Source organism: Culicoides brevitarsis, chromosome 1 (genome assembly GCF_036172545.1).
Source record: "Culicoides brevitarsis isolate CSIRO-B50_1 chromosome 1, AGI_CSIRO_Cbre_v1, whole genome shotgun sequence".
Lineage (NCBI taxonomy): Eukaryota > Metazoa > Arthropoda > Insecta > Diptera > Ceratopogonidae > Culicoides > Culicoides brevitarsis.
The window spans coordinates 38,736,029-38,762,077 of record NC_087085.1 but is presented as its reverse complement, the minus strand read 5'-3'; the positions used below and the strand labels follow the sequence as shown (position 1 = coordinate 38,762,077).

General features: G+C 27.0%; 1 protein-coding gene across 1 annotated transcript in view; it reads left to right on the top strand.

Annotated features, from left to right (window-relative positions):
* Window positions 1-3,772: 3,772 nt before the first annotated feature.
* Window positions 3,773-26,049, top strand: part of LOC134837623 (zwei Ig domain protein zig-8-like) — a 131,592-nt gene continuing 109,315 nt past the window's right edge. The window contains exons 1-2 of the mRNA XM_063853009.1: window positions 3,773-3,950; window positions 23,685-23,783. The gene's annotated coding sequence lies outside the window, so the exon portion shown is untranslated. The remainder of the gene's footprint in view (window positions 3,951-23,684; window positions 23,784-26,049) is intronic.

Sequence of the window (26,049 nt, the reverse complement as noted above, 5' to 3'; positions counted from 1 at the left end):
TTTTGTCTGCATGGATTTTTGTTTCTGTTGTGACGTTTTTGTTCAGTTGAAAAGTGAAAATTTCTGGAAGTGCAATGCTTCTACGAATTTTGTATTTTCTGTCTGCTGGTTTTCTAGTTAAAGAAGCCCGAAAGTTGATATTATAATTTATAGCAGAGGAATTTTCAGAAAAGTTTCAACAGAAAGGCGTAAAATATCAAAAGTTTAGATTTCGAAGAATGAAAACTTAGATTGAAAAGTTATGTTAACAGCTTTGGAGTAAAATGGAAATTTCAAAGGAAATTTTGTTTTTCAACTATTAACTTTACCTTAAAATTTTTTTCTCTCAAAATTTGAACAGAAATATTATTTTTCTTCATATTAATTGTCAAATTTGCTGAAAACTCATAAAATTAAGTTTTTGCTGAATTAAATTTTGTTTTAACAAAAAAAGAAAGTTTGCTGAATTAGAAATTTTGATTTTAGTGCATTTAAGAATTTGCTGAATAGTTTGCTGAAATCCGCATTCTTGAAATTATTAAAACAAAAAATTAGAAAAATCGCTAAATAAAGGAATTCTGACATTCAGCAACATCAAGTTTTCAAAACTAGCTGAATATGCAAAATTTGCTGAATTGCATAATTTTTATATTATAAATATTTTGCTGAATTATACGATTTTAAAAAACGAGAACCTCAATTAAAAATATTAACTGAATAAGAAAAGAAATGTTTGATCAAGTTTCAAAAATTTGCTGAATATACGAAATTTGCTGAATATACGAAATTTGCTGAATATACGAAATTTGCTGAATATACGAAATTTGCTGAATATACGAAATTTGCTGAATTGCATAGTTTAAATAGTTTAAAATTTAAATTTAAGAAATTTTAAAAAATTTAACAAAAACTAAAATTAAAAAAAATTAACTGAATCCCAAAAGGATTCCATCAAGATTTTGAAATTCGCTGAATATATATGCTGAATTCGCTGAATTTGCAAAAAATATATTTTAAATGCAATTTTAATAAAAATAAACTTTCAAAGAGAAAATTTCGATGAAAAATATTTTAAAACGCTTGCAGAAAATTCTAAACAAATTGTACGATTTCCTCATTCGTTAATTACCTAAGCTATTTTAATAAGCTATTTAAACTCGATTTTCCGCGAAATTTCTCTTACATGAAAAAAGTGTTATGAAAAACGCTTTTACAAAGTTCAAACCCTTTTAAAAAAATAATTACAGGGAATAACACTTGAAACGAGAAAATTGCTCAAAACAAACATCAGAATTCGAAATCATTGGAGCCCATTAACATAGTTCCTACTATTTGGTTGCATGAAAACGTGTACATTACATACAATTAACAATGCATCATGTCATTAAAATGCATAATATTGTGTTAAACATACTCGAATGTAAACAGCGTACGTTCCGTAGAAACGATCAACAGACAGAAACAGGTGAGTTTTTCCCGTTTTTTTCTTCGTTTTTCCTCTCTCTCTCTCTCTCATTTTTCGGATTTTCTCTCTTTTTTGTCTTTCGTGACGTCATACAGGCTCTCGCCATTCCGCCACATGAAGTACACATGTCTCAAATGGGAGAAGGCAGTGGCGTCGTCGTACAACGAACGACCTGTATAGGTTGAATTTCCCAGGCTCGGCGAACATATGACGCCTTTGCATGTGTTGGTGCGTCGTTATTTTGTCCTACGACAACTTTCGTTAATCTGTACGCGATGAAAAATATTGATGTTGACTAAAAGCATGTGAAACGGAAAATTAGAACGATGAAATTTTCGTTAAGCGTGTGTCGTGTCGTGTGTACGTGAAGAAGATGCGTGTACTGTACTGCGCAAAGCAATTTTTCGATATTTTGATAACGACGCGTCGTCCCGTACACACACGTACACACGGAGAATCCGCATAATCACCAGCAATATTTTTACCGTTTTGATTCATATTCGTCAGTACTGTTTCGACAATCGGTCGCGATATACAATTAAACAAGGACTACCTTCGTGCGTTTCTTTCAAACTAACTAACCAACAAAAAAAAAATCTACATGATTATTTTTTTATTTTCTCGGGTTTTTTCTCCGCGCTGCTCGAACAAAATTACTGGCGGAGTGAGAAATATGGCTTTTAAATGCTAATGACACACGATATTAATTGAATATTCATTAAAAAAAAGCCGCATTTGAATATTCATATGTGTGCGAGTGATTAATAAAGGCCGCCGACGAAACAATTAAATGCCATGTTGGTACATACTGTGGGCAGATTTATCGGAAAAATTGCAAGATAAAAATCCGATGATACGTAAAAAAAGTATTTAAATGATTAAAAGTTAATTAAAAAAATTTTATGTGAAAAAATAAAAAAGATTTATAAAAAAATAATTGAAACCTTCGATTTAATAATTAATAATAAAAAAAAATAAAAATAATAAATTTAAAAAATATGAATGTTGAAAAATATATCTTGTATTGATAAAATAATAATAATACATGTATAATATATAAAATTAAATAAATAACCCAGAAAATAAAATAATTATTAAAAATAAATGATTATTTAAAGTTCAAGTGAATTAAATAATAATAAAAACAAAAGAAATTTTTTTTAAAAAAATATAAAATTTAAAAGGTAATTTTTCCATTTAAATAAGTGAATTATTTAAATCATCAATTATAATGTTTTTTTTTATTTATTGGAAAAAAAAAATAATAAATTTACAAATAATTAAATTTATAATGGTCCAGTGAGAGTATTAAAAATAAAATACGTTGAATATTTGCATTCGTAGTAAAAAATAAAATACATTATATTTTACATAATACATTGTTCAATAAATAATCATAATAATAAAGATGCATTATGTACTATCAAATTCGATTTAAATTTTCATAATAATAACAATATCAATAATTTATTGTATTATTATTATATATAAACATTGTATTATGTCATTATTTGGAAATTTGTAGTATTAATACAATGTTATTATTTAATATTAATAATATTTATTTTTTTTATAATTTTTTATGATTTAATATTTTAAAAATAAATTAATAATTTTAATATAATAATTATTAAATAATTTATTAATTTAATATTATTCTAATAAATTTATTTTTATTTAAATAAATAATTATTTTTAATAAACTTTATAATTTTAATTTAATATTTATGATTTTTTTGTATTGTTTTTTTCATTAAAAATTTTATAATTTTTATATATACCTAATTTGATTTTTATAATTTTTTTTTTAAATTTATTATTTGTCATATATTTTTAAAAATTTTAATTATTTTTTATGATTTTATGTATTATTTCGAAATTAAAAATTTAATAATTTTAATTAAATTTTATAATTTTTTTAAAAGGTCATTTAGGATATTTTTGTATTTAATTACCTTCAAAAAATTAATTAATTCTTAAAAATTTCTTAATTAATATAATTAAAATTTTTGCAGTGACCCCACTTGACAAGGAATTACAAATAAACGAGAGATAAAGTAAACAAACACCAAAAAAGGCAAATAATTCAAAAAAGTGTTGAAAATTAAAATAAAAGAAAAGAACCAGAAAATCCATACAAAAAGTATTTTAATGAAAATAAAATAATAAAAAGCAGAAAAGTGACAAAAGAGATAAAATTACTTCCGGTTCCTTTTCTTTCTTTATAAATAAATAAATATACAAAAGATACACACAAAAATAAAGTATCAAATAAAAATAAATAAATATATAATAAAATACTCAAGTGATAAAAAAATATCATAAAAAAATACTTGTGCTGACTGGAATTTCTGTCAGTTTTCGTGTCAACAATAATAGTTGTTGTCTGTGTTCCTTGTACTTGAATAAAACACAATAAAATTATATAATAAAACAATAACACACAAAATTGGATAAATAAAATACACCTTGAATTATCACACAAAACGAACGACCGAATAAACAGGTGAGTGATATTATAAACCCTTTTTTTTCATTGTCACCTTTTTTCATTCAATTTTTTTCCTTGTGAATAATAAAAACGGTACTTTATTAAAAAATTATGATGTCTGGGTGTTAATAATTATGTATCATTTTTTTAAAAAAATGTCAATTCACGTGAGATTGATTGCCTTTTTTTGACGAAAATGAAAGGAAAATATTTTTTTTCATGTTTGACAAATTAAAGTAACATGTTTTCGGAATTTCGGGGAAAAATAGGTCAATCAGCGCCTTTTGTCACTTTTTCAATAATAAAAAAAGTGTCTCGTTACGCTAAAAGCCGTGTCAATCAACGTTCCATGGCTTATTAAAATATTCAAATAAACGATAGGTTATGGAATCCAAGAGAATATGAAAGTTATAATTATTTTTATTGATGACATTTCTTTGTCGTTTTTTGTTGGAAAATTCCATCGACTTGAGTTTAATGAGGCTTTCAAGAAGTGTTAGTGACAATTTTATTGTTGAAAAATCCATAATTTCCGGGAAGTTTGGTTGTGTTGATGTAAGCTTGATGATAAAATGAAAGGTTTTGATTAATTTTTCACAGAGAATTTCATTTTTTATTTATTTCATTCAGAGAAACGTTATTAAGAGATGAACAAACAGACAATTTTCCGAGAATTTGATGATTATTGTGAGGATTAAATGTTGGTATTGTTTAACTACTTTTGTGACAAATGATTCGTTCTGCGAAAAATTATTTATAAATAAATAACAATTAAAAAAAAAATAATCATCAACTTTACAGAACGTGAAATAGAGAAGGATTAGTAAATATTAAACAAAAATATTTTTTCGGTTTTCAAAATTATGCAATTAATTTATTTTTAGCTTAAGGACAAATTTGGGTATGCAATAAACATTACATAATAAATTTGTAATTTTCTATTAGTTTTTGAAGAAATTTTCCATTTTTTTTTTCACAGAAACCTTTTAAGAGTTAATATGGACATTTTACGAAAATACAGAATAAGTTAACAAAAGCTGAATTCGAGACAACTCGTTACAAAGATTTTATGGATTCAAGTTTTTCAAGCTTTGTAAAAGTCACTTCTATAAAATTGCTAAAAAATTCTTTGAGATGCGTTTATGAAACTTCATAAAAGGAATTTCTTTTTAATCTTTTTTGTTTTGTTTCAAAAACTACTTAATGAACACATAATCTAAGAAATTTATCAATAGAGCAAAACTTTAAAACCTAAATTTTAAAACTTTTTAAAAATTCATTAAACCATCTTTGAACAAGAAATTTGTGGAAAGGAAGAAAATTTTTGTGTGCACTACTTTTATATTCTCATAAAAGTAGAAAAGCATCTTAGCAGTAAAGTAGAGCTTCTCAATATTTTCAATATTTAATAAATGTGTATTTATATAAAATTCTCATCACGAGAGAAAATGTACAAAACGAAACGCAATATTTTATCATTATTAAGCTTTGAGTAAACATTATTCATTAAAAATAAGCTCTGATTACATAAAATTTATTTTTAATGTTGACTTATTTTTCATTTATTTACCTAAAATAAAAAATATATAACTTCCCGGAAGTAGCGTTGAAACAAGGCTTTAAAAAAATTTTTCGTGGAAATTTTTTTTTTCATTATTTCGAAGAATACTCGTATTAAATTTTCTTTTTTTCTGTTTCTGCTTTAATAAATAAAAAAATAAAATATTCAAATTAAAGCAATTTTTTATAACCCAAGAAAAAATCTCAATTGGGCTTTGACCCAAATATTTGTTCAAAGATTTACTAAAAAGATTACTGTGAAAATTTTTTTCATTGCGAAAAAATTGAACTGAATAAAAAAAGGATTTAGCTCGGCATCAATTCAATAGCCAGCCAACAAAACGAGACGGAAGCATTTATTTTTTATTTATTTATATCCGCATTCAATTTTCTGTACTTTACAAGAAATAGTCAGACGACGACAATTTCTTTCTTTTATTCCTTTAATATTGATCTGGATGTGAGTAAGAGCTTATGTTGCTATTACATTTGAACTCTTTTTTCAAGTTTATTGAAATCAATTGAAGTGATACAGAAAAAAAATTGAATGTCAATTGTTGCGAACAATTATTCCTTCCTTGACCTATTGATCGGATCAGGAATTTTTTTTTCTGTGAAATTTATTCACTTTTCCTCTCTCGTTCTACCTTTTTTTTTGCTGCGTTCCGTCACATCATGTATCGATGTTTTTATTATAAATTTGTATTCCAATCTTGTATACAAGAAAAAATTATTTTTATTATTATTGACCTCTTTTACTCCAGCGGTGGTTGAGCCGTGATTGTGCATGTGTGTTGGGGTATGATTGTTGCATATTATATTATAATAATATGTAAATGCGCAAAAAAAGCTTGATAAAATATAAACATGAACAACACATTTTATTATTATTATTTATATTATACTACATGGTGTAGATATTGATTGTTTGTTGTGTCGACAATTTTTTTTTCGTTTGGAATTTTCAAGCTGTGTGTGTTCTCGCGCGCGCTGTGTGTTTATTTTGAATGAATAAATAAATAAGAGAATAAAAATATTTTTTTCTTCCTCACTTTTACATGTTCTTCACATGTAAATCGATTACGTGTCTATATTCGTTTATGTGTGTTGTTGAGGAAAAGACATTTTTACCTCCTTTTTTGATGTTTGTTCAGCATCTTTCTTTTCGAGATAGAAGAAGAAAGAGTAAGAGCATTGACGTCTGATGGCATGGCAGGAAAATTGTCATTGCAGGATGTCGTGTCTGGTGAGTTTTTGTGAAATTTATTTTTTTACGCTTGATACTGTGAAAATTTATTTTTCGCAGAATTTTATATGCTTGGTTTGGATTAATTGGAATAGATTTTATGCTTGGTTTGAATTAATCGGTATTGATTAACTTATATTTCACTAATGGAGAGTTCTGATAAATTCAAGTTTAGGAAAATTTCAGTTAGACATGTAAAGAAAAAAAAAACAAAAATTTTTCAAATTATTTCTTAAATAGAAAAAAATTGTAAATTTACTTACTTAATTGAAAGTTTATCCAAAGACTTGAGCTGTTTTGATTCGTTGTTATCTTCAGTTTAAAGAAAATTTATTGAATTTTTCCTTTTTTCTGAAATATTTTTTAAAACGTCAAAAGCTTTCTTCAATCCAAATCATGTAGGTTTGCGTTGAAGAATTTGTTAAAATATTTAAAAAATTTTGTTGATTCAAAATTTTTCGAAAACCTTGAAAAAAAATGTTTGATTATTTTTATGATTTTTTTAACTCTTAATTTTTTTTAATTTTTATTTTTTAATTTTTTTTTTTAAGTTTTAAAAGTTTAAAAGATTATTTTTATTGAAACTTACCTTAATTAATTCCTTGAAACTCTTAAATAAAAAAAAAAATAAAACTTACCTCTCGAGACGCCAAATTTTTACAAATTCAAAAACATATTTGTCTCAAAAAAAGTCCTTGAACTCACCAAAGCCGTTCATTCTCTTCCCAATCATCTTAACAAACACCCGAAAAACCGCAAATCATTCTTTGCACATATTTTCCATTACCATCTACTTGAATACGCCTCCAACTCCCTCGCATCATAACATATTTTTGATTACGGAACCGGATGTTTTGCTGTTTACTCAAATCATTATTTTCAATCATAATTTTCTTCTTCCTCGTGGTTCGTGTTGTTGTTGCTTTGATGTGGTACCGAAAAATTAAAGGAATCTAAAAAAAAACAAAAATATTTATTAGCTTACAAACGAGCGCGACAACACGAAATGATAACCTTTAATCATGAAATTCGTTTTGATGGGAAAACTCCCCGCAGAGACATGTCATCGTAGCTGCCATGTCAGAGAATCAATCGCTTCGTATACCGATGGTTGGATAAATTTCCACGTATGAGGTGACGAAAAAACCGAGAAAAATAAAAAAAAATACAAAATTGAATAATGAAATTTCATCAATTGTTGAAGAGTGTCATGTGGCAAGGCAATACTTACACGTTAGATTGAGCGCTCAACAAACATCGGAAGATGGATGGAAAATATTTGTCTCTCCTCTTAGCTCTACGTTTCGCATGTAGAATTCAATTTTTAGATCGAATTTTCTACTTTGACGTATCTCTATAGAAAAAAGGGGAGAAAGTGTTATTGATGTTCAAGTGGAAGAATAAATCAAGAAAATACCAAAGAGAATATTTGTGGTTAAGCAATTTCCCGCAAATGACGCAAAATTTTCGTCTTCCGTGATGATGAAAGAAATTTTAATGGACGTTACGCCAACGAAAAATTGCGTGATCTCCCGCCAGTTGTAAGACTTAAAAAAATTTTCAAGGTTGTTCTTGCGTCATTTGGAGTGTTTACTTTGTGATTTTTCGTCTATAGCCGAGTGTTTTTTGGGGAAAACTGTTCACATAAAACGTAAAAGCCATTGTACGTGACATCTGGTCACGTTAGATGTTTGTTTGTTTGTTTTAAAGACCTGTAACAAAGAATCCGGAAAATTGGCTTAAAAAACAAAAAAAAAGATTTTTTAGCAGTTCATTTAATTTACTCACCCGGTATGTATTTCCTCTGAAATAATCTCTGAATTTCTTAATTTTCGTTTTTCTTTTATTTCATTGTTCTCCCTCTCTCGTTTTTTGCTACAAATTAGACAGAAATTAATTCATTAAAGAGCTCGTTTTAAATGCTTGAACCTGTGTCGCCCGTGGAGAAAATTATCTCGTTTTTTTGTTTGATGTTGATCTGCACGGATTTCACGAATAGTGAATAGAAACAAAAGGAAATTGTTACAATTCGTGCCCTATTCTGTCCCTTTTTTTTGTATAGTTTCAAATATAAAAGATATCATATCGTTACGACACAATTTTACAAGCGAAGAGGAACAAGAAGACGATAATAAGTTTTTTTTTGAAATAGCGAGTCAAGTACATTATCTCCTGCTTAAAATCTCCCCTTCGTGTTTCCTTTCTATACCTTTTCTAAAATATTCGTCATACACGAAAAAACACACACACAAGAAAACCAAAAGAGACGACAGGCGACGAGCAAGAGAGTAAAACTACCGCCACGGAAAAACAAGGTAATTACCTGCATAATCTACGCGTATAATTGGAAGTCAGTACCCTTTTAAATAATTATTACGCCCTCAATTTTCAGCGTTATTACCTTTTTGCCGTTTGCTAACTATGCACGTGTGAGGAATTAACATAGAAAATATCGTTGCACTTAAAATTTTCTAATAGAATGTGAAAATATGTACAACGCGAAATATGAAATTTAATTTGCCGTGAACGAATAACAACACAATTATGTAGAGCTTTGTGTATGGAATTAGTTCGGTTCGTGGAAAGAAGTTGAAGAAAATTAATACAAATTTACGCTGTAAAATGCTCCCAATTAAGAAGTGCACATGCAAAAGGCAAATAAATGTAACTATCTTTCGTTGGGTGAAATTTCTAATGTTTAAAGTACAGTGCGTTCAATGAACTTTTAATTGAATTTGATGAAAATATTTTTAATTTTACTAATTATTTTTTTTTAAATTTTACACAGGAAGTTGGATAATTCGAAAAAATCCTTTAAGAAACTGAAAATTCGGTAGAAATAATAATTTGCCAAAACATGGATAACTATTGAACAAACAATGCGCTCAATGTTAATCTTCAAACAAAACAAAATAAGAACGACTTAAGACTATTTTGGAGTCATCTGCTTTCATAGTTTATACCGTTCATTCTAATTCCAAATACTGTGTACATTTGTTATCGTTCATGAAAAAATCATAAAACTTCCGAATGAGGAGATATGCTGCAAAAACTATGAACGTCGCTTTTCTAAAGCTTGAGATACAATTTTTTTTACAAAAAAGCAATTTTATAATCAACTTTAACTACTTGTGCCATACAATTTTTAAATTCTGAATGCATGTGCCCATGAATATAAACAAACCCAATTAAAAACATTAAAAAACTTGCTACTGCAAAAAACTGTTCAGCTGAAAGACCGTGTTCTGAGGATAAAGATCGTATTTACAAACCACATTTACAGAACTTTGGTAATAGAATTAGAAAAAAATTCTATTAATGAAAATAATAGGTTAGGTTGTTAGGTTTGAGTTGATTAATATTGAAAATAGTAGATACAAACGTTAAAGTAAAAGCATTAGCTTAAGATCAACAAATTTACTTTTAAACAAAAAAAAAAAAAGAAATCTAAAATTAAAAAAATGTTCAATTATTAAAAAAAATTATTTTTACCTTGACCAATTTTCATATGGTCATTTAAAGTTAAATTATTTTCTTACTTAAACTTTGTATCGTTTTTGCTTTCTACAAAAATTTGTACAAAATCTACAAAAAAAAAATATTGAATTAGAAAAGTCAAATTATTAAATTCACTTGAAAAAAAAATTAAACGCCCTGTAGTTAGCGAGCCAGATAACCATCTGCTTGTACTTTATTTGTGACAGGAAACGAACAGAAAAAAATGCTTTTTCCATGGAAATTAATCCCCTTGTACACACCTTATAGCCGCGCATTTTCGCTCCAGAAACTTTCATAAGAATGCAACACCAATTAAAACGTTCAAACAAAAAAGAAACTACCTCTACAAACACACTTGATTTTATAACGAAGCGGATCAAAATGTCATAATGTCATTTCTTCCAGCTACTTACCCTTAATTTTTTTCATTGTTTGCCTCGTTGCTACTAACAATTATGACTTTTAACGATGTAAACAATTGCTCCGTGCACATTTTCCATTTGGAGATAATTCATTTCCGTAAACAAAACTATTACACTTTGAGCTTCATTGTTTGTTTCTTTTTTTTTTGTTCGAAAGTTAGTTTTGCATGTAAGTTGTGACATAAATGTTGTAACATCTTACGGAGGGACAATAAAGTTCTCGGTAATCTAATTACGTTTTTGTGGGAAGCGGCACCCACACACATGCCTGCCTACTGCGATGCGATGCGGGTTTAAGAAAAATATTACAATGTTGACATACATTACCGTAGAGATATACGATGCGAGTAAAATCCTGACTGAAAATAGTCACCCCGTAATCCAATTACATGCGGAGCTCATTACAAGTCTCAGTGGGATAATAACAAATATAGCGCATAAAACTAAATGACGCAAAGAAAGATTATTTTATTTAGACTTTTGAGCATCAACTCGGCTACTATACATCTCTCTAGTTATGTAGCTTCTCATTTCCTTCATTATGCCTCGAGCGAATGTGCTTGGTTTTGTATCCGGAAAACTCTACATTTTTTTTTGTATTTTTTATTTTCATTTCTCAATGGGTTTAACTTTTGTTTTCTGATGTAAAATTTTATAATTTCATTTCTGACTTTTCTCTCTCGCTCTCTCGCTGTCTGTGAGTTGGGTTATGCCTAAAGTGGTACAATTTATAGTTAGGAAGAGATTAAAATAATTTTTTGAAATGTCACAGAAGTAACGAACTCCGACTGTAAAATTTATGTCATCCACACAAAAACACATAACAAACCCAAGTTAGCGAGATGCGAGGATGAGGTTATCATGAAATGTTGAATTTTTAGGTGAAGAGAAAAAAAAAGTTTTGACATGACGTAATCAGAAGTACATACTTGGCTTGAGCTGAGAGAGAACTTTCCGGCAATAAAATTACTTTTGTGTTCGACTCGTTGACCAATAAAATTTTCTTCCATATAATAAAATTAATTTATGGGTCATAAAATTCTCAAAGAGACTTAAATGAAAAATGGCAAAAAATGTCCCTTTTTTGTTAAGAAAAATTTTTTAACGACTTTAGACATTTTCTTAAAAGTTACTTTTTAAGCTTTTTTGCAAATATTTTGATCTACTTGAATCCCCCATAGAAACTTCAAAGGAACTCAATAAATTAGGCATTCAATTTTGGCAGATTTACAGATTTGACAGTTTTCTCCCCTTCTTTGATGGAGGAATTTTCTTAAAGAGACCGCATCGTTTTGCGTTTTGAAACTCGTTTTGTCAAAGACAAATATTTTACTGAGCGACGCACACGAAAAAGGGTAATAATCCATTTTATATGAAAAATAAGAGAAAGAGAAAAAAATGTTTTTTTCTCCTGAAGCATCAAACCATAAAGATGATGAGGGAAAATTTTGTGATATCGCATATCAAAAAATTCTGTATTGCCGCCATGCTAACCGAAGCACAAACTTAAATAATAATACAATAATCCAATCATAATAAATTTATAATATGGTCTAATGATCCCTGCAAGATTATTTCCCTTCCGAAAGGCGTCTTCAATTTTTGACAATCAGATTAGGCATTTTTGGTGTTAGTTTTGCGTTTTGCGACGGTACGTGATGAACTTAAACTCATTTAATGAAAAGACAGAAAAAGTACCTTTTTATGGATTGATATTCCGTTGAGACTTTAATTTAACTAAAAGTAATCCTTGTATCACGCCGCAAAATAATAAAGGTGTCTGTCGACGAGTGACAGTTATCTCGCACTTGCAAGACGACGCCCACATGTTCGAGAGAGAGATTCAAAGGGAAACAAAATCTTCTTTTATATGGAAAAGTTTTTAGGAATTTACACTCATCTATCCAACGCGTGTCGCATCAACATTGTATGTGACAGAAAACGTGAAAATATTTGAATTCACGGCTTTGTGTAACTCTGTGGATCTAAAAGAAAATAATTTTTAATTACCATTTTAATTAATTTTCTTTAAATTTTTAAAATTAAAGTAAACTAAAATTGATAAAAAAATTATTAAAAAAATTGTAAAAAATTTAAAAAAAAATTAAATAAAAATTTTATGAAAATAAATTTATAAAAATTTTATTTTAATCTAAATTTTAAAAATAATTATTAATTTATTTTTTTTTAAATTCGCTATTTTAATTTAATAATTAAAATTTAATTATTTAATTTAATTCTATTTTTATTTGATAAATTTAATTTTTTGGAAATTAAATATTTTTTTTTAAATAATTAAATTAAAGTAAAAATTAAACCATTTTTGAACCACAGAGTTTCCTTCATGTACGAAACTCGAAAAAGTTGAATGTGCTGATTACATCACCCACGTTATTTTACATATTAATTAAAATTTTAACATGACGCTGCTGCTTTCCCCATACGTTTGATATTTATGATGAAGAGCGTCGTGTTTGACTAAAACTGGATTTGCTGGAAAAATCTGTCTTTCAAAAGAAATTACAAAGGTGCGCATTAATTACTTCTGTTTCCATGCAAACTACAACAAAGTAACGGATTTGAGCAATCCCTGCCTTTTGTCGAGTGAGTGAAAGATGAAAAGTGTCTGAAAATGTTTCGCTAATTAGAAACTTATCACAGAAAAACAGGAAGCGCGTTGTTATTTTCTAAAAGTCATTGACCCAAATTCATCCAAAATATTGATCTTCATCCTTTTTTGTAGACGCGTGCCGCAAAAGAATAATTTTAAAAGGATTCAATCGAATCACTTTCTGTTTACCCAAGTTAATCACCTTTTCGACGAATTTTCAAACCTACCTTCTTCGAAAGTATTTTTGGTTTCTTTTGTAAATTTATTTGAATTACGTTCGAATTGTCCCACAAATAAGGAAATAATGAAAAGAAAAGACATACAAAAGCAGTCGTCATGCAATAATGGAATACAAAGAAAAGGGAAAGAATTGAAAAATTGGCGATGACAGACGAAATGAAGCTAATGATGTTATTTGTTCGTCAAGACGCGCACGGGTCTCGTCAAATTTGTTTTGATTTAACAAACGAATCAATCGACCTCCTTCAATTTCGATTATATTTGCGGTGCGTGTCTGGGTGTTTGTTTGTAAAAACCATCCCCCCAATGAACGAATGAAAAAAAACTAAATGTATTGGCAAACAATCATAAAGTACTTACCACATGACTCAATTGCTCTTTCCTTCCTGTTTTTCTTTGCACCCCTCTTCACTCTTCGACATTTCCTCCGTTTATTTACTTTTATCGCTTTTCGACTTTTGTTTACTTTTGGACTTTTTTGTTCTCTACTTCATCTCAGCATGGAACGTAACTTTTATGTCGCGACAACAATACCAATAACAAACATCATGCATACATATATGGGAAGACATGCGAGAAAACAGTAAACGAAAGAAAACAATATTCAATCATTATTTGACTCCCTCGTATTTTTATGCGATATTTTTTATGTCGTTCTCCCGTTTTTATTTTTTTTTTGCAGTTTGAACACGTTCCGTATATGTGTTTCCATTGAATAAGGATTGTTTGTCTAAATTATATGTTTGTGTGTTTATTTGGATGTTTGATGTTAAAGTTGTGTAAATGGATGATTTATAAATTTGTCCCCTCATTTTTTTTTTGATTTACTGATATTTGGATTGTTTTGGAATGGATATGGATGACGGGCGATATCGGATTGCATCAGCAAAGACAAGAAATAAAAATATGAAACGCAAGTAAATGGTTTACTTTTTCATAAATGATGTACATTTTGGAATCGGTCCGTTTTTCTCATTGAAGGTAAAATTTATAATTAGCTTATCGTTTTTTTTGAACTGTTATAAATCCAAAGGTTGAAATTGTGAATTGAGTTACGAAAAAAATTGCTGATATATTCATTACTATACTTTGATCCAACCAATTTGTAAATACATTCGAAATGTTTTTTTTGAAGTATGAAGCGATTCAACGAATTAAGTAACTTCTGTTCTTTCAAGACGAATAAGTCCATTAAAAAGTATTGCATAGTAAATATTCACAAATTCATAGTACACAGTTCCTTTTCATGATTTGGGTAAGTTAAGTAAATTGTCTCTTTTATGACTCGATAAGCAATTAGCTTGATTTATCTTTGACGCTAATGCAATTGAGAAATTAGTAGAGCTGAACTTTTCATTTTTTCATCCCATGTTGCCATGTTTATTCGTTTTGAAAGCCTGGAAATAGTTTGGGCTGACTGAATTCTCCATTTTCTTCGATAAGCAGTGTCCCTTTAAAGTACTTCTAATTAGCTAAGCGTATCGTTCATTAAACCTTCCTTTTAAAAGCCGAATGCGAATTCAAGTAAACATTTCTCAAACGAGAAATGACAGAAAATGACGAGATATTAACTTCTTTCGAGTGTTTTTAAGTACTCGATAATTGTTCTATTGCATCTAAAAAGTTTTTTCTTCTAAAGTTCAAATTATTTCAAAAAATTAATAGTTAAAATTTTTTTTTAAATTTCTTACCTCTTATTTTTAACTTCTATAAAACCTTGATTCTGAAAAAAAACTTCTATAATATCAAAAAATATTGCAAAAATATTTGAAATACTTTCCTGTGAAACACTTCCAAATTGCCTTTCTGCTAATTCAATTCTTCAATCCATCTTACTTGCTATTAAATTCGATACCATTTCGTGTCTGTTTAATGTTAATGTCACTCAATATTTCCAACGCAACGCAAGTTTTCATTTTCCTCGTATTGATAACAATCGTGTGACAAATAACCATGTTGTTTAATTTGTAAGTAGATATGCCAAAATCCATCCGCCAAAGAGCACTTTTGGCATCCAGTTTTCATTCTTTGTTTCCATCCATTAATTTCACTTCTATTAACATATCAAACCATTAAAAAGTTATGGATTTGCCGCTCTATGCTATTTTAAGTGCTGTACATAAATTTATCGATTAAAATTTGGCATCGTCATACTTTTCCATACATGTACAAATGTATTAAAATAAATAAACACCTCTTTCTATACAAATGTGGACGGTTTGGAGTGTCGATATGTGCCAAACAAGAGCTAGAACATGAAAATATCCATTTAACATGAAATCCCTTTTATTGCTTTTCATGTGTGCTTTTTACTGGTATTAATAGTTGTATATATGTAAATAAAAAATTTAAAGAGCCAAGTCCTTTTTCATACATATCCATAGCTCGAATCCAACTCGAATCAGAAAAGTAGACCAATCCAGGTATGAAAAGCTATTTTTACGAGGATTATCATGATTAAATTGGAACAAAACAATATTTTCCTCACAATTATATCCAGATACGACATTCACCAAAGGCCTACTTAATTTACATAAAATAAATATTAAAGTTACAGAAGTGGTTTTTAGCCACAAGAAACAGAGAAACGACGAAGGTAATTGTTTAATATATGAGTTGGTAACATTTTTGGGTATAAATGTGTTAATTTTATAAATAATCTTCAAAATTCTTGTTTATGTGAAAATCCAATCAAATTTTGCCCCACGCAGCTCATTCAATTACTGACAAAATTTTAATCTGTTTTCGGTTTGGTTCAATTAAAATCCAGTTGCAATTTTTAATGAATTTTATCACAACATGTTTTATTCGGTTTTCCACGAAAAAACAATTTTTTTTATTAAAGGTCAGTTTTTTACAATTCAAAATTTGTTACGATATAACTTTTAAATAAATCTTTTTTTGGTACCAAAAAACCTTGAAAACTTTTAAATATGGGGTGTTTGTTAGAAACAATGGAGATCATAACTCATTTCAAAATTACTGCCTTGCCTTCTTGACTACATTGGCAATATTTTCGTATAAGCGACAAAAGGGAAAAGAACGAGAAGAAAAAGCAGCTTAAAACGTAAAATAATCCTACTTAAGGAAAAAGTTTGTTGTTTTCTTGTGAATAGTTTGTTTGGGAACATAAAAGGAGGCAAAAAAAACTTTCTTTTTAAGACATTTTGTCCTCTCTTTGGAACGGCATTCAGTCATTGTATTGAACCGAAAAAAAAACGATGAAGAAGTTTTTAAAATTATGTTGATTGTTTGGAAATGGAGGAACGAAAGAGTAACAGAATTATCGTGGTAAATTATTGCAACAAAGCGAATAAAAACATACTTAAGTTGTTTGTATACAAAAAAAGCTTTAAACTTTGCTCGAGTGACATGCGACGCCAAATTAAATGTATGAAGGGAAAATCAATTTAACGGATTTTATGGTCTCATCTGTTGTGTGAAATTTATGCAAAATTGATTTTTTATGGAGGAATGATTTTTTGAAAGAATTATCTGTATTTACAAAAATCGATTCTCGATTTTAAAAAATAATTGTTTTTTTTTAATAAATTTAATTTTTATGTTAAATTAAAATAAACATTTATGATAAAAATAAAAAAAAAACGTTTTAAAAAAATTAAAAGAAAATTAATTAAAATAATTTATTTATTTAAATTTGAAAAAATAAAAAAAAAAAAAAAATAATTATTTAATTATTTTAAATATTTTAGGATAAAGTAAAATAAATTATTTTTATTATTTTTTTTAAATATTAAAAAATTATTATAATTATAAATTATTTTATTTAAAAATTTTATTTTAAATATAATTTTAATTTTTATTTAATAAAAAAATTAATTTAAAAAATAAAAAATAAATAAAAAAAAATATCAGAATGTATTTTTGCACCACAAACACTCGTGAGCTGAGTACAAACAATGTTATGATTAGTAACAAATAATCTAATTTTCATCCAATAATCTAGTTCTCCCCCTATTTTTTTTACTATTATAATACACTTGTCCTACAGACATATGCTGTACGTTGCAATATTGAATGAAAAATATTTAAGATTCATAACAGCGACTCCTCAATTTATTTTGATTTTATATTTTCTCTACTTATTATTATTATACGCTTGTTATTACAACTAACTCTTAATGTACCTTTACAAATCACAGAGTATTTTGAGTGATTTAGGGAGTGCGTTGATAGTAATAACAAACATTTGTTACATTCTACTTGATGAAACGCAGCTGTAGCATTGCATGGATTTGTAAGAAATTTATTTTTGTAAAAAAAAAATATATATTGGATTTCATATTTTTTTTTTTTGAATTTTTAGCTTTTTAAAAAAAATATTTTTTTAAATGTAAAGTTTCATAAATTTTTATAAGTAGCTTTACTTAAGATTAAATTCAAAAAAAATTAAAAAAAAAAATCAATCAATAAAAAAATTTTTGAATAATTTGAAAAGATTTAGATCTAAAATTTTTTTTGTCTTAATTTTATTTAATTTTTAATTTTTTTTTCAAATTTTTTATTAAAAAAAAAAATAAAAAAATATTTTAATAATAAAAATATTTCATTTATTTAAAAAAATTATTTTTAGTTCTAAAATTAAAAAAAAAATTATTAAAAAAAAACTTTAAATTTATCTCTTTAATTGAAAGTAAAATTTAATATTTTTTGTGATTTTTTGAAAAATTAATTTTTTTTCCAAAATTTTTAAAATGAAACTCTAAAATAAATAAAAATTTAATTAAGAAAAAAGTTGCGAAACACAAATTCTTCACAAAAAGACAAAAACGCATAAATTTCACTTGAAAAATAGAAGTATTAGTGAGAGGATAAGTAATTTTTGTCACACATCCATTCATTAATTCGAGCGCGACGTGTATTAATATGATGACACTGACGCACAAAATAGAACAGGGGGAGCGTCATCACAGTTTGACGTTCGGTTAACATCTGTGATAAAGCGGAGTGTATTTAAAAGTCTATTAACGAAAGAATGAAAACCACAAAATATTTTCCAAAATGTGATTTTCTTTTATATTTATTAACATTTATTAAACGCTCCTTAGAAAATCTCATTTACTTGAATGAACATGAGACTTAATTTCGTCTGATTAAATATTTATCAATGAGAAAATTTGTCGAAATTTGTTATTCATTAGTTTTGAATGGAAATTTTATTTATAAGGAACGTGTGTGTCCCCTTTAAATAAATAAATAAATAAGAATTCAGTTTTAAATTAAAATATGCAAAAAAAAGTAAATAAATATTCTTTGAAGCTTTTTTTTAATGAAGTTCGTTTTAATGAAGTTTTCTTTAGAAATAATTGCAAGAAATAACAGGATGCGGAAATTTAAATTCGATTGCATCAGATAAAAAGAAAATGTGAGGTGAATTTTTAAATATTGATTTAATGAATTTTAATTATTTGTGTAGGTAAAAAATAAATGGTTAGAAATTTTAATATAATTTTAAAAAATTTTTGGATTTTAATTTATTTAAAATTTTTTATTTATTTTTTTTCAATTTTTTTATTTATTTTTTTTAAATTTTTTTAGAAGAAAAATTTTAAATTTAAAAGAATTAAATTTATTTCAACACTAATTAATTTTAATTTTCTTCTTTTTTATTAATTTAAGATTTATTAATATTTATATTTCAGAAAAAAAAAATTAAAAAAATCAAAGATCAAATTTTTCTACTGTCTTCCTCCGAAAATATAGCTCAAAAACGATCTATCGAATTATGATCCCTTATTTTCTTTGGAAAACGGTAGTTCATAAAAAAAGTAATCGAAAGCTGATTAAAATAAATTTAATTTAGTAAAAAAAAATTAGTTTAAAAATCTTACCTTGTTCAAGTCTCAAGTTTCCGTCTCTAAAAAACAAATCACTGACTTCATTTTCTGGGATTAACTTCTCAAGACTTTAAGTCCTAATTTTTCTTTTTTTCCGTCTCTTAAAACAAACAAAAATAAATCTCTTTATCCGCTGCACGTGCCGTCTGCAATTGAAGTTTATCCAATTGTTCAAGACGTTAAAGCCAAATTTAACGAAGATTTCCAAGAACATCGATTTATATTTAGACACTTTCCCCAAATTCTTCGTTATTTTCATTATTTTTAGCCTTAGGTGGTTGTTTTCCTCCGAAATTTACTCCAAAGTACGATAAAAAATAATTAACTTTTTTTTTCGGTTCGAACATTGACGCAGGTTAACTCTCACGTGGCAAAATGCAACAAGCAGAATTATTGACGATGACGAAGCACGAAGAAAAGAAGGAAGAGACAATAATAAATAATTAAAATTGTCGGAAATTAATCAATTAAAACGTGTATCAAAGTTGACATGAGTTTCGCCATAGGGTGCCAAGATTTTTTGTGCTGTGATTGATGTTTTGTTTTTTTAGCGCGTGTTTCAAAAATAAATTAAAAGATTAGAAAAAAACAAAAAACGAGCGCAAAGTTTTTTCATGTAAAAAAACAGCCAATCGCGATAGTAAAAAAAAACTTTTTATCGAAACGAGTAATTTTTCGCATGTATGACCTGTGAACACTAACAAGGATACATTGAATTTTAACACGAATTTTAATTTTGCAAAACATGATTAAAATTTTAATTTTTGCGTGGTTGCCATCGACAACTTTTAATTTGCTGTATAATTTTATTTCGCTTTTTTCCTTCCTTCGCCAGTGCAGCATATTACAAATTTTTTAGTGGAAATTCCATTCCATGTTCATGATGTTGAAAATGTGCCAAAACATGTAACATACCTCGTTATGTACACGCGTGAATCGATGCATGTACGAGCGTATGAAAATTATATTGTAAAGTTTTTTTTTTTGCAATTTTTTAACTGATTACATGAGAGAAAATGAACTTTTTTTGTGTGTTCAGTGCAATGGCATGCTGTTCCGTTAATATATTTGATTTTTAATTGAAATTCTTTGTTGTACTTTGTTCAAGAGTTAAATGGTTTTCAGATTTTATTTTGGGTCATATGGGAAATGTAAAAAAGAAATAATATAAAAGTCAATTCAGAACAATTACTTTCATGCTAATTTTGAGTCGTGGTTCAATAATAATTTTTCCATCAAATTTGATCCGGTGTATAAATCTGGGATAAAACATCGTTTAATACACTAATATGAGAAAAAATGGAAATTTGTCTCAATATTAAGTTGAATGATGAGAGCGCATTTTATAAAGACCTCAGAAGCTTTTATAAAGACCTCAGAAGCTTTTATAAAGACCTCAGAAGCTTTTATAAAGACCTCAGAAGTTTTTATAAAGACCTCAGAAGCTTTTATAAAGACCTCAGAAGCTTTTATAAAGACCTCAGAAGCTTTTATTAAGACCTTAGAAAATTTTATTAAGACCTCAAAAGTTTTTATTAAGACCTTAAAAAATTTTATTAAGACCTCAGAAGCTTTTATAAAGACCTCAGAAGTTTTTATTAAGACCTCAGAAGCTTTTATAAAGACCTCAGAAGCTTTTATTAAGACCTCAGAAGCTTTTGTAAAGACCTCAGAAGCTTTTATAAAGACCTCAGAAGCTTTTATAAAGACCTCAGAAGCTTTTATAAAGACCTCAGAAGCTTTTATAAAGACCTCAGAAGCTTTTATAAAGACCTCAGAAGCTTTTATAAAGACCTCAGAAGCTTTTATAAAGACCTCAGGATCTTTTATAAAGACCTCAGAAGCTTTTCTAAAGACAGACAGACTGAAAATTCTTCTCAACTCTTTTTCGTTCAAAAATTCCTTAAAACAGCTAATAAATAATAATGTATGATAATGTCGGGAGGGAGCATTAAAACTCAAATATATCGTTTTTTCCTCCGTTATCCCAGATATTGTTGTTCAGCCAAAAAAAAAAGTTAACATGAATTTTTGCGGCAAAAACTCAGACAAAGCGAACGTAAAAAAAGAGGAGAAAAGTCATAACATTAAGATTTACGACACCGAAGAGTATTAAAAATTTGATCAAAATTTGTTTTCATGTGTGCTCGACTATTATTCCCAGTCATTCGCACCCCCATTTCACATTATTAATAACGATGAAAAATTCAGCAGCAGCAGCATCGAACGTTAAATAAATAAATTATTATAATATCAATAAAATTCAATTATTTTATCAATTTTTATCAATATGATGTCCCAAATATTTGGACTCACACCGCAGACAATGGCGTCGCGCGCACAAATCGCTCTCCAGGCGAATTATTTACTTTATTTTTCATATCTCTGCCATTTTTATTACATGCAATAATTCATTTTAATACGATATAATATTTTTATGAGGCAAGGTGCCCTACAAATGCCAACAGCCATCAAGCAACCAGGAAATTATTGTGTGTAGAAAATGCTCGAAATCGCGTTCGAAATGTTTAAAAAGAACAAATTTTAAGACAGGCAATGTCAAGGCTGTGCGATATTAATAAATTTGATATGTTGTTAAGTTGTTCGTTTTGCAGGCGAAAATAAAGAGAGAAAAACATGTGTAATGAGGCGTACCTACAAAATGAGCATTCGCACAAATACAGGTTGAATTATGGATTTTTTCGCGGATTTTTTTTTGAAGATTTGTATGAGAAAATTGCTTAATAAGGTGAAGCCAAATTTCTTTTTTCGCGATTATTGTTGTTTATCGGATAAGGACGATGATTGAAAAATCAAACAATAAAGACTAAAAATAACTGAAAGCCTACGCAGGATCATCATCATTCATTGATAATAGCTTGGGAAGCTATTATGATTATTAGTCCGCGTGGAATACCTTCGCATCTCAACTGATATAGGCAGTCATATTTCATCTACATATTCATATGAAGGGGAGTTTCATGTGAAAATTGGGAAAAAAATTATGTAATTTTTTTTTAAATTTTTTAAAAATAAAATAATAATTTAAAAAAATAAAAGAATTTAAAACTTGTGAGGATTAAAAAATAATTAAATTTAATTTAATTAAATAATTAATTTAAAAAAATATTTAATTAAATTGGCTATAAAATTTTAAAATAAAAAATTAAAAATTACTGTAATGCAAAAAAATTTATTTGAAATTTAATTTAATTTTTTTAAAATAAAAAAAAAATAATTTAAAAAATAAAAGAAATTATAATTTGTAAAAATTAAAAAAATAATTAAATTTAACAATTTCATATAAATTTTGAAAGAATGATAAAATTTGATTTTTTTCATCAAGAAATAAAAAAATAAAATTCTATAAAAAATAAGAAATAATTAAATTATATAATTAAAATTATTTCAATTTAAAAAATTTATTTTAATTTTAATTTAAGTATTTTAATTTTTTTTTTAATTTTTTAAATTCTAAAATTATTTTATTAAAAATTAAAATAAATTTCAAATAATTTTTATCTTTTTAAATTTTATAATAAATATTTTATTAAAAGCTTAAAATATTTTAAATTTTTAAAAATTTCAAAAATTTAAAAAAAATATTGAATTAAATTTTTTTTAGTAAGATTTCATTAAAATTTTATGTAAAAAATTTTTCTTAATTTTTTTTTCAAAAATCACAACATGAAACTCCTCATTCACACAAGAAAAACAAACAAATATTGATAAACGGGAGAATAAAATTTTCCGCTTCATATAATCCAGTGCTACCATGTAATACTTACTTGTGATAATAAAAATAATACGAAAAAAGAATAATCATATGTGAATGTCGATTGTCTTCCATTCCGCCATGTATCTCTCTCGGTGCGTACGCCACGGGATAGATAAAGATAAATAGTCATTATTTTTTGCATCATTTCCACTCAAATTTATATTTATGTCTTTTCCATTCTTTTACCACACACTCACACTGAGCAAGTACAATCATAATAATCATATATTTTCCTATGAGATTCTTTTCTTTCACAAAAATATGTAAAGAAAAATAGAACATGGGAGGAAAGGAAAATGGTGAAAATATGTTTAGAATAATTTTTTTTTTGCTTGAAACAAAATTTCAGAGTCGAATTGTGATTGATGATCTTTTTTTCTAATCCATAAATTTTTCTCGAAAAACGTGAATAATTTTGACCGATATTTAAATATTTAATCATTACCTTTTTTGACACCTTTCAATGTTAATTCGACATTTTTTCTGATGATTTTAATCTAATTACTAATTTTTCCATGAATTTTCTTTCTTTACAGAAACCTGGTTGAATAATAAAAATATTTATAAATAAAAGGAACAACACAATAATTGGACAGGACACTTGAAAAATATGATAAACGACCGGCATAACTCAGGTAAATTGAATAAAATTATTGTTTTTTCATTATTTATGTGAGCGAAAAAACCTGCGAAAAAAATCAATAACAAAATTTATTATTATGAAATGTTTGGTTAAGTGTTAGCTAATAGTCGCCAAAATTCTGTTATTTTTATGTTTGATCGTAAAAAAATAACAATTTATTAGTAGAAAAAAGGTAGATTTTCTGAATTAAATTAATTTTCATGTCAAGCGAAATTATACGATGGGAACGGGTTAAATTTATGATCCTTCATTTATCGTCGTTTTTGCATAAATTATTCATAAATGTCATTATTAGATGATCGTTACGATTAAAAAGGGACTTGATATTTTTTTTTGCTTTTGGTGTTTACTTCGTCAAACGGATAAAAAAGAAGAAGGTTTGGAAACCATTCAAGTAAACATATTTACCCTTTTCTTGACCTTGTTCTTTGAACAAAGAAAATTAAGAAAGGAACAGAAATGTGGTTTAGTTTAAAATTTCCTTAAACTTTTGTAAGACTTCAGTCTAGACAAAAAATTAAAAACTTTAAGACTCAAAAAGCAAAGAACAGAAATCGAGTTACAATCAAATCACATTTTCTCAACTAAATTCCGTCGAGAATATTGTTAATCAAGAGATGATGAAAGGATGTACTCTTATTACTTCAGATATCAGTTTTCCCTTTACTATTTTTTCCAAGTAGACATTTTAATGACAAACTTGATTTTCTTACTTTCTTCGAAAAAAAAAAAATAAAAGAATTCTTTTGTGCTGAAACTTTATGCAAAATGGAATAAAATTGAAGACTTCATAGAGAAGAAGGAAATGCCGTGACACTATGTTATAATGACACCTTTCGTATATACTTTCTGTGATTAAATTTTCAACGTTTTTTTTACTCACTCACTTAGAACGAGAAAGAAAATGAAAAAAAAGAGAAAAATCTTGAAAACTTTCTGTTATAATGATAATAGTATGTAAAATAATACTGTTCATGATCATTTTGGCGAAGAAGGAGAAAAAAATAGAGTGAAAAGCTGTGTGAGAATCTCATTAAGTGACACAATGGTATCTTTTTTGTCTCCAATGGTAGATGTAAGTATCCTACAATGAGAAAATGGATGAATTTTACTACCATAAGCGCTAATTTTTGTTTTTTTTTTAATTTTTAGATTTATTGAAATTAATCTTTTGAAGTTGGAGTCGGAAAAGCAAAACTTTGTTCTTAATTAATTTATTAATTTTGAACCACAATTTCAGCACTGTTTATATTTTGAAAATTATAAGAGCTGATCATGATGTGAAAATACTCTATAATAAATCATGAATAAGGAGTTTCAATGAACATTGCAATTGGTTCTTCTGATGTAGTTTGAAACATTCGAAAAAATTATGAAACAATTTAAAAGAACTAAAAATATGGCTTGGAAGAGAAAATCGCATGCAAGCTCATAAAAGCCTTTTTTGAAGAATAGAAAAATTCAATGGAACATTTACCAGATGACTGTAACTGTGCAGAAGACATTTTCGATTTTACTTAAGTCGACTAAGGTCGATTTGCAAAGAACATAAGAGCAACATTTGCAAAGGTTTACCAAAAATACATCATTTTTAAATAAAACTGAGGCTTATATACTAAAACATTAGAACTTATATTTTAAAAAGGTCAATATGCCAAAAACTAATGTTAGAATAAATTTCTTCAACCAAAGAACGATTATGATATTTTACGTATACATAAATCAAATACATAGAACTGTTAAATTTTAAATGAGACAAAGGAATAAGAAGATATATCAAACACACAACAAACGAATAGCACGTATTTTGACAAGTTTGAACGCTTAGAAGAATAATTTCTTGTTCTAAAGGCATTCTTGTACTTGAACAAAAATTTGAAAAAAAAAAATAATCTCATAGAAGCTTAATTTATAATTTAAACTTAATTTAATAAATTTTTTAACTTTTTTTGTAATCTAACATGCCAACAGGTACAAAGTACCCGAGGATAAAATTTTAAAAATTTTCATTAGAAATTTTATTACCTCAAGGGTTAAAATTAATTCATTTTCAAACCACAGTGCAGATATAAAATGAGGTGTAATAATACAAGCTCCTGCTCATTATGAGGTGTTAAAATGCATTGTCATTCTTCCTAAATATTGAACGCATTTCTCATATATAAAACATCATTACAAATTTCCGGGAAATCTTCCAAGCGTCTTACATAAAAACACACTTAGGTCTCCTGTCACTCGATGCACATGACGTTTGTCTT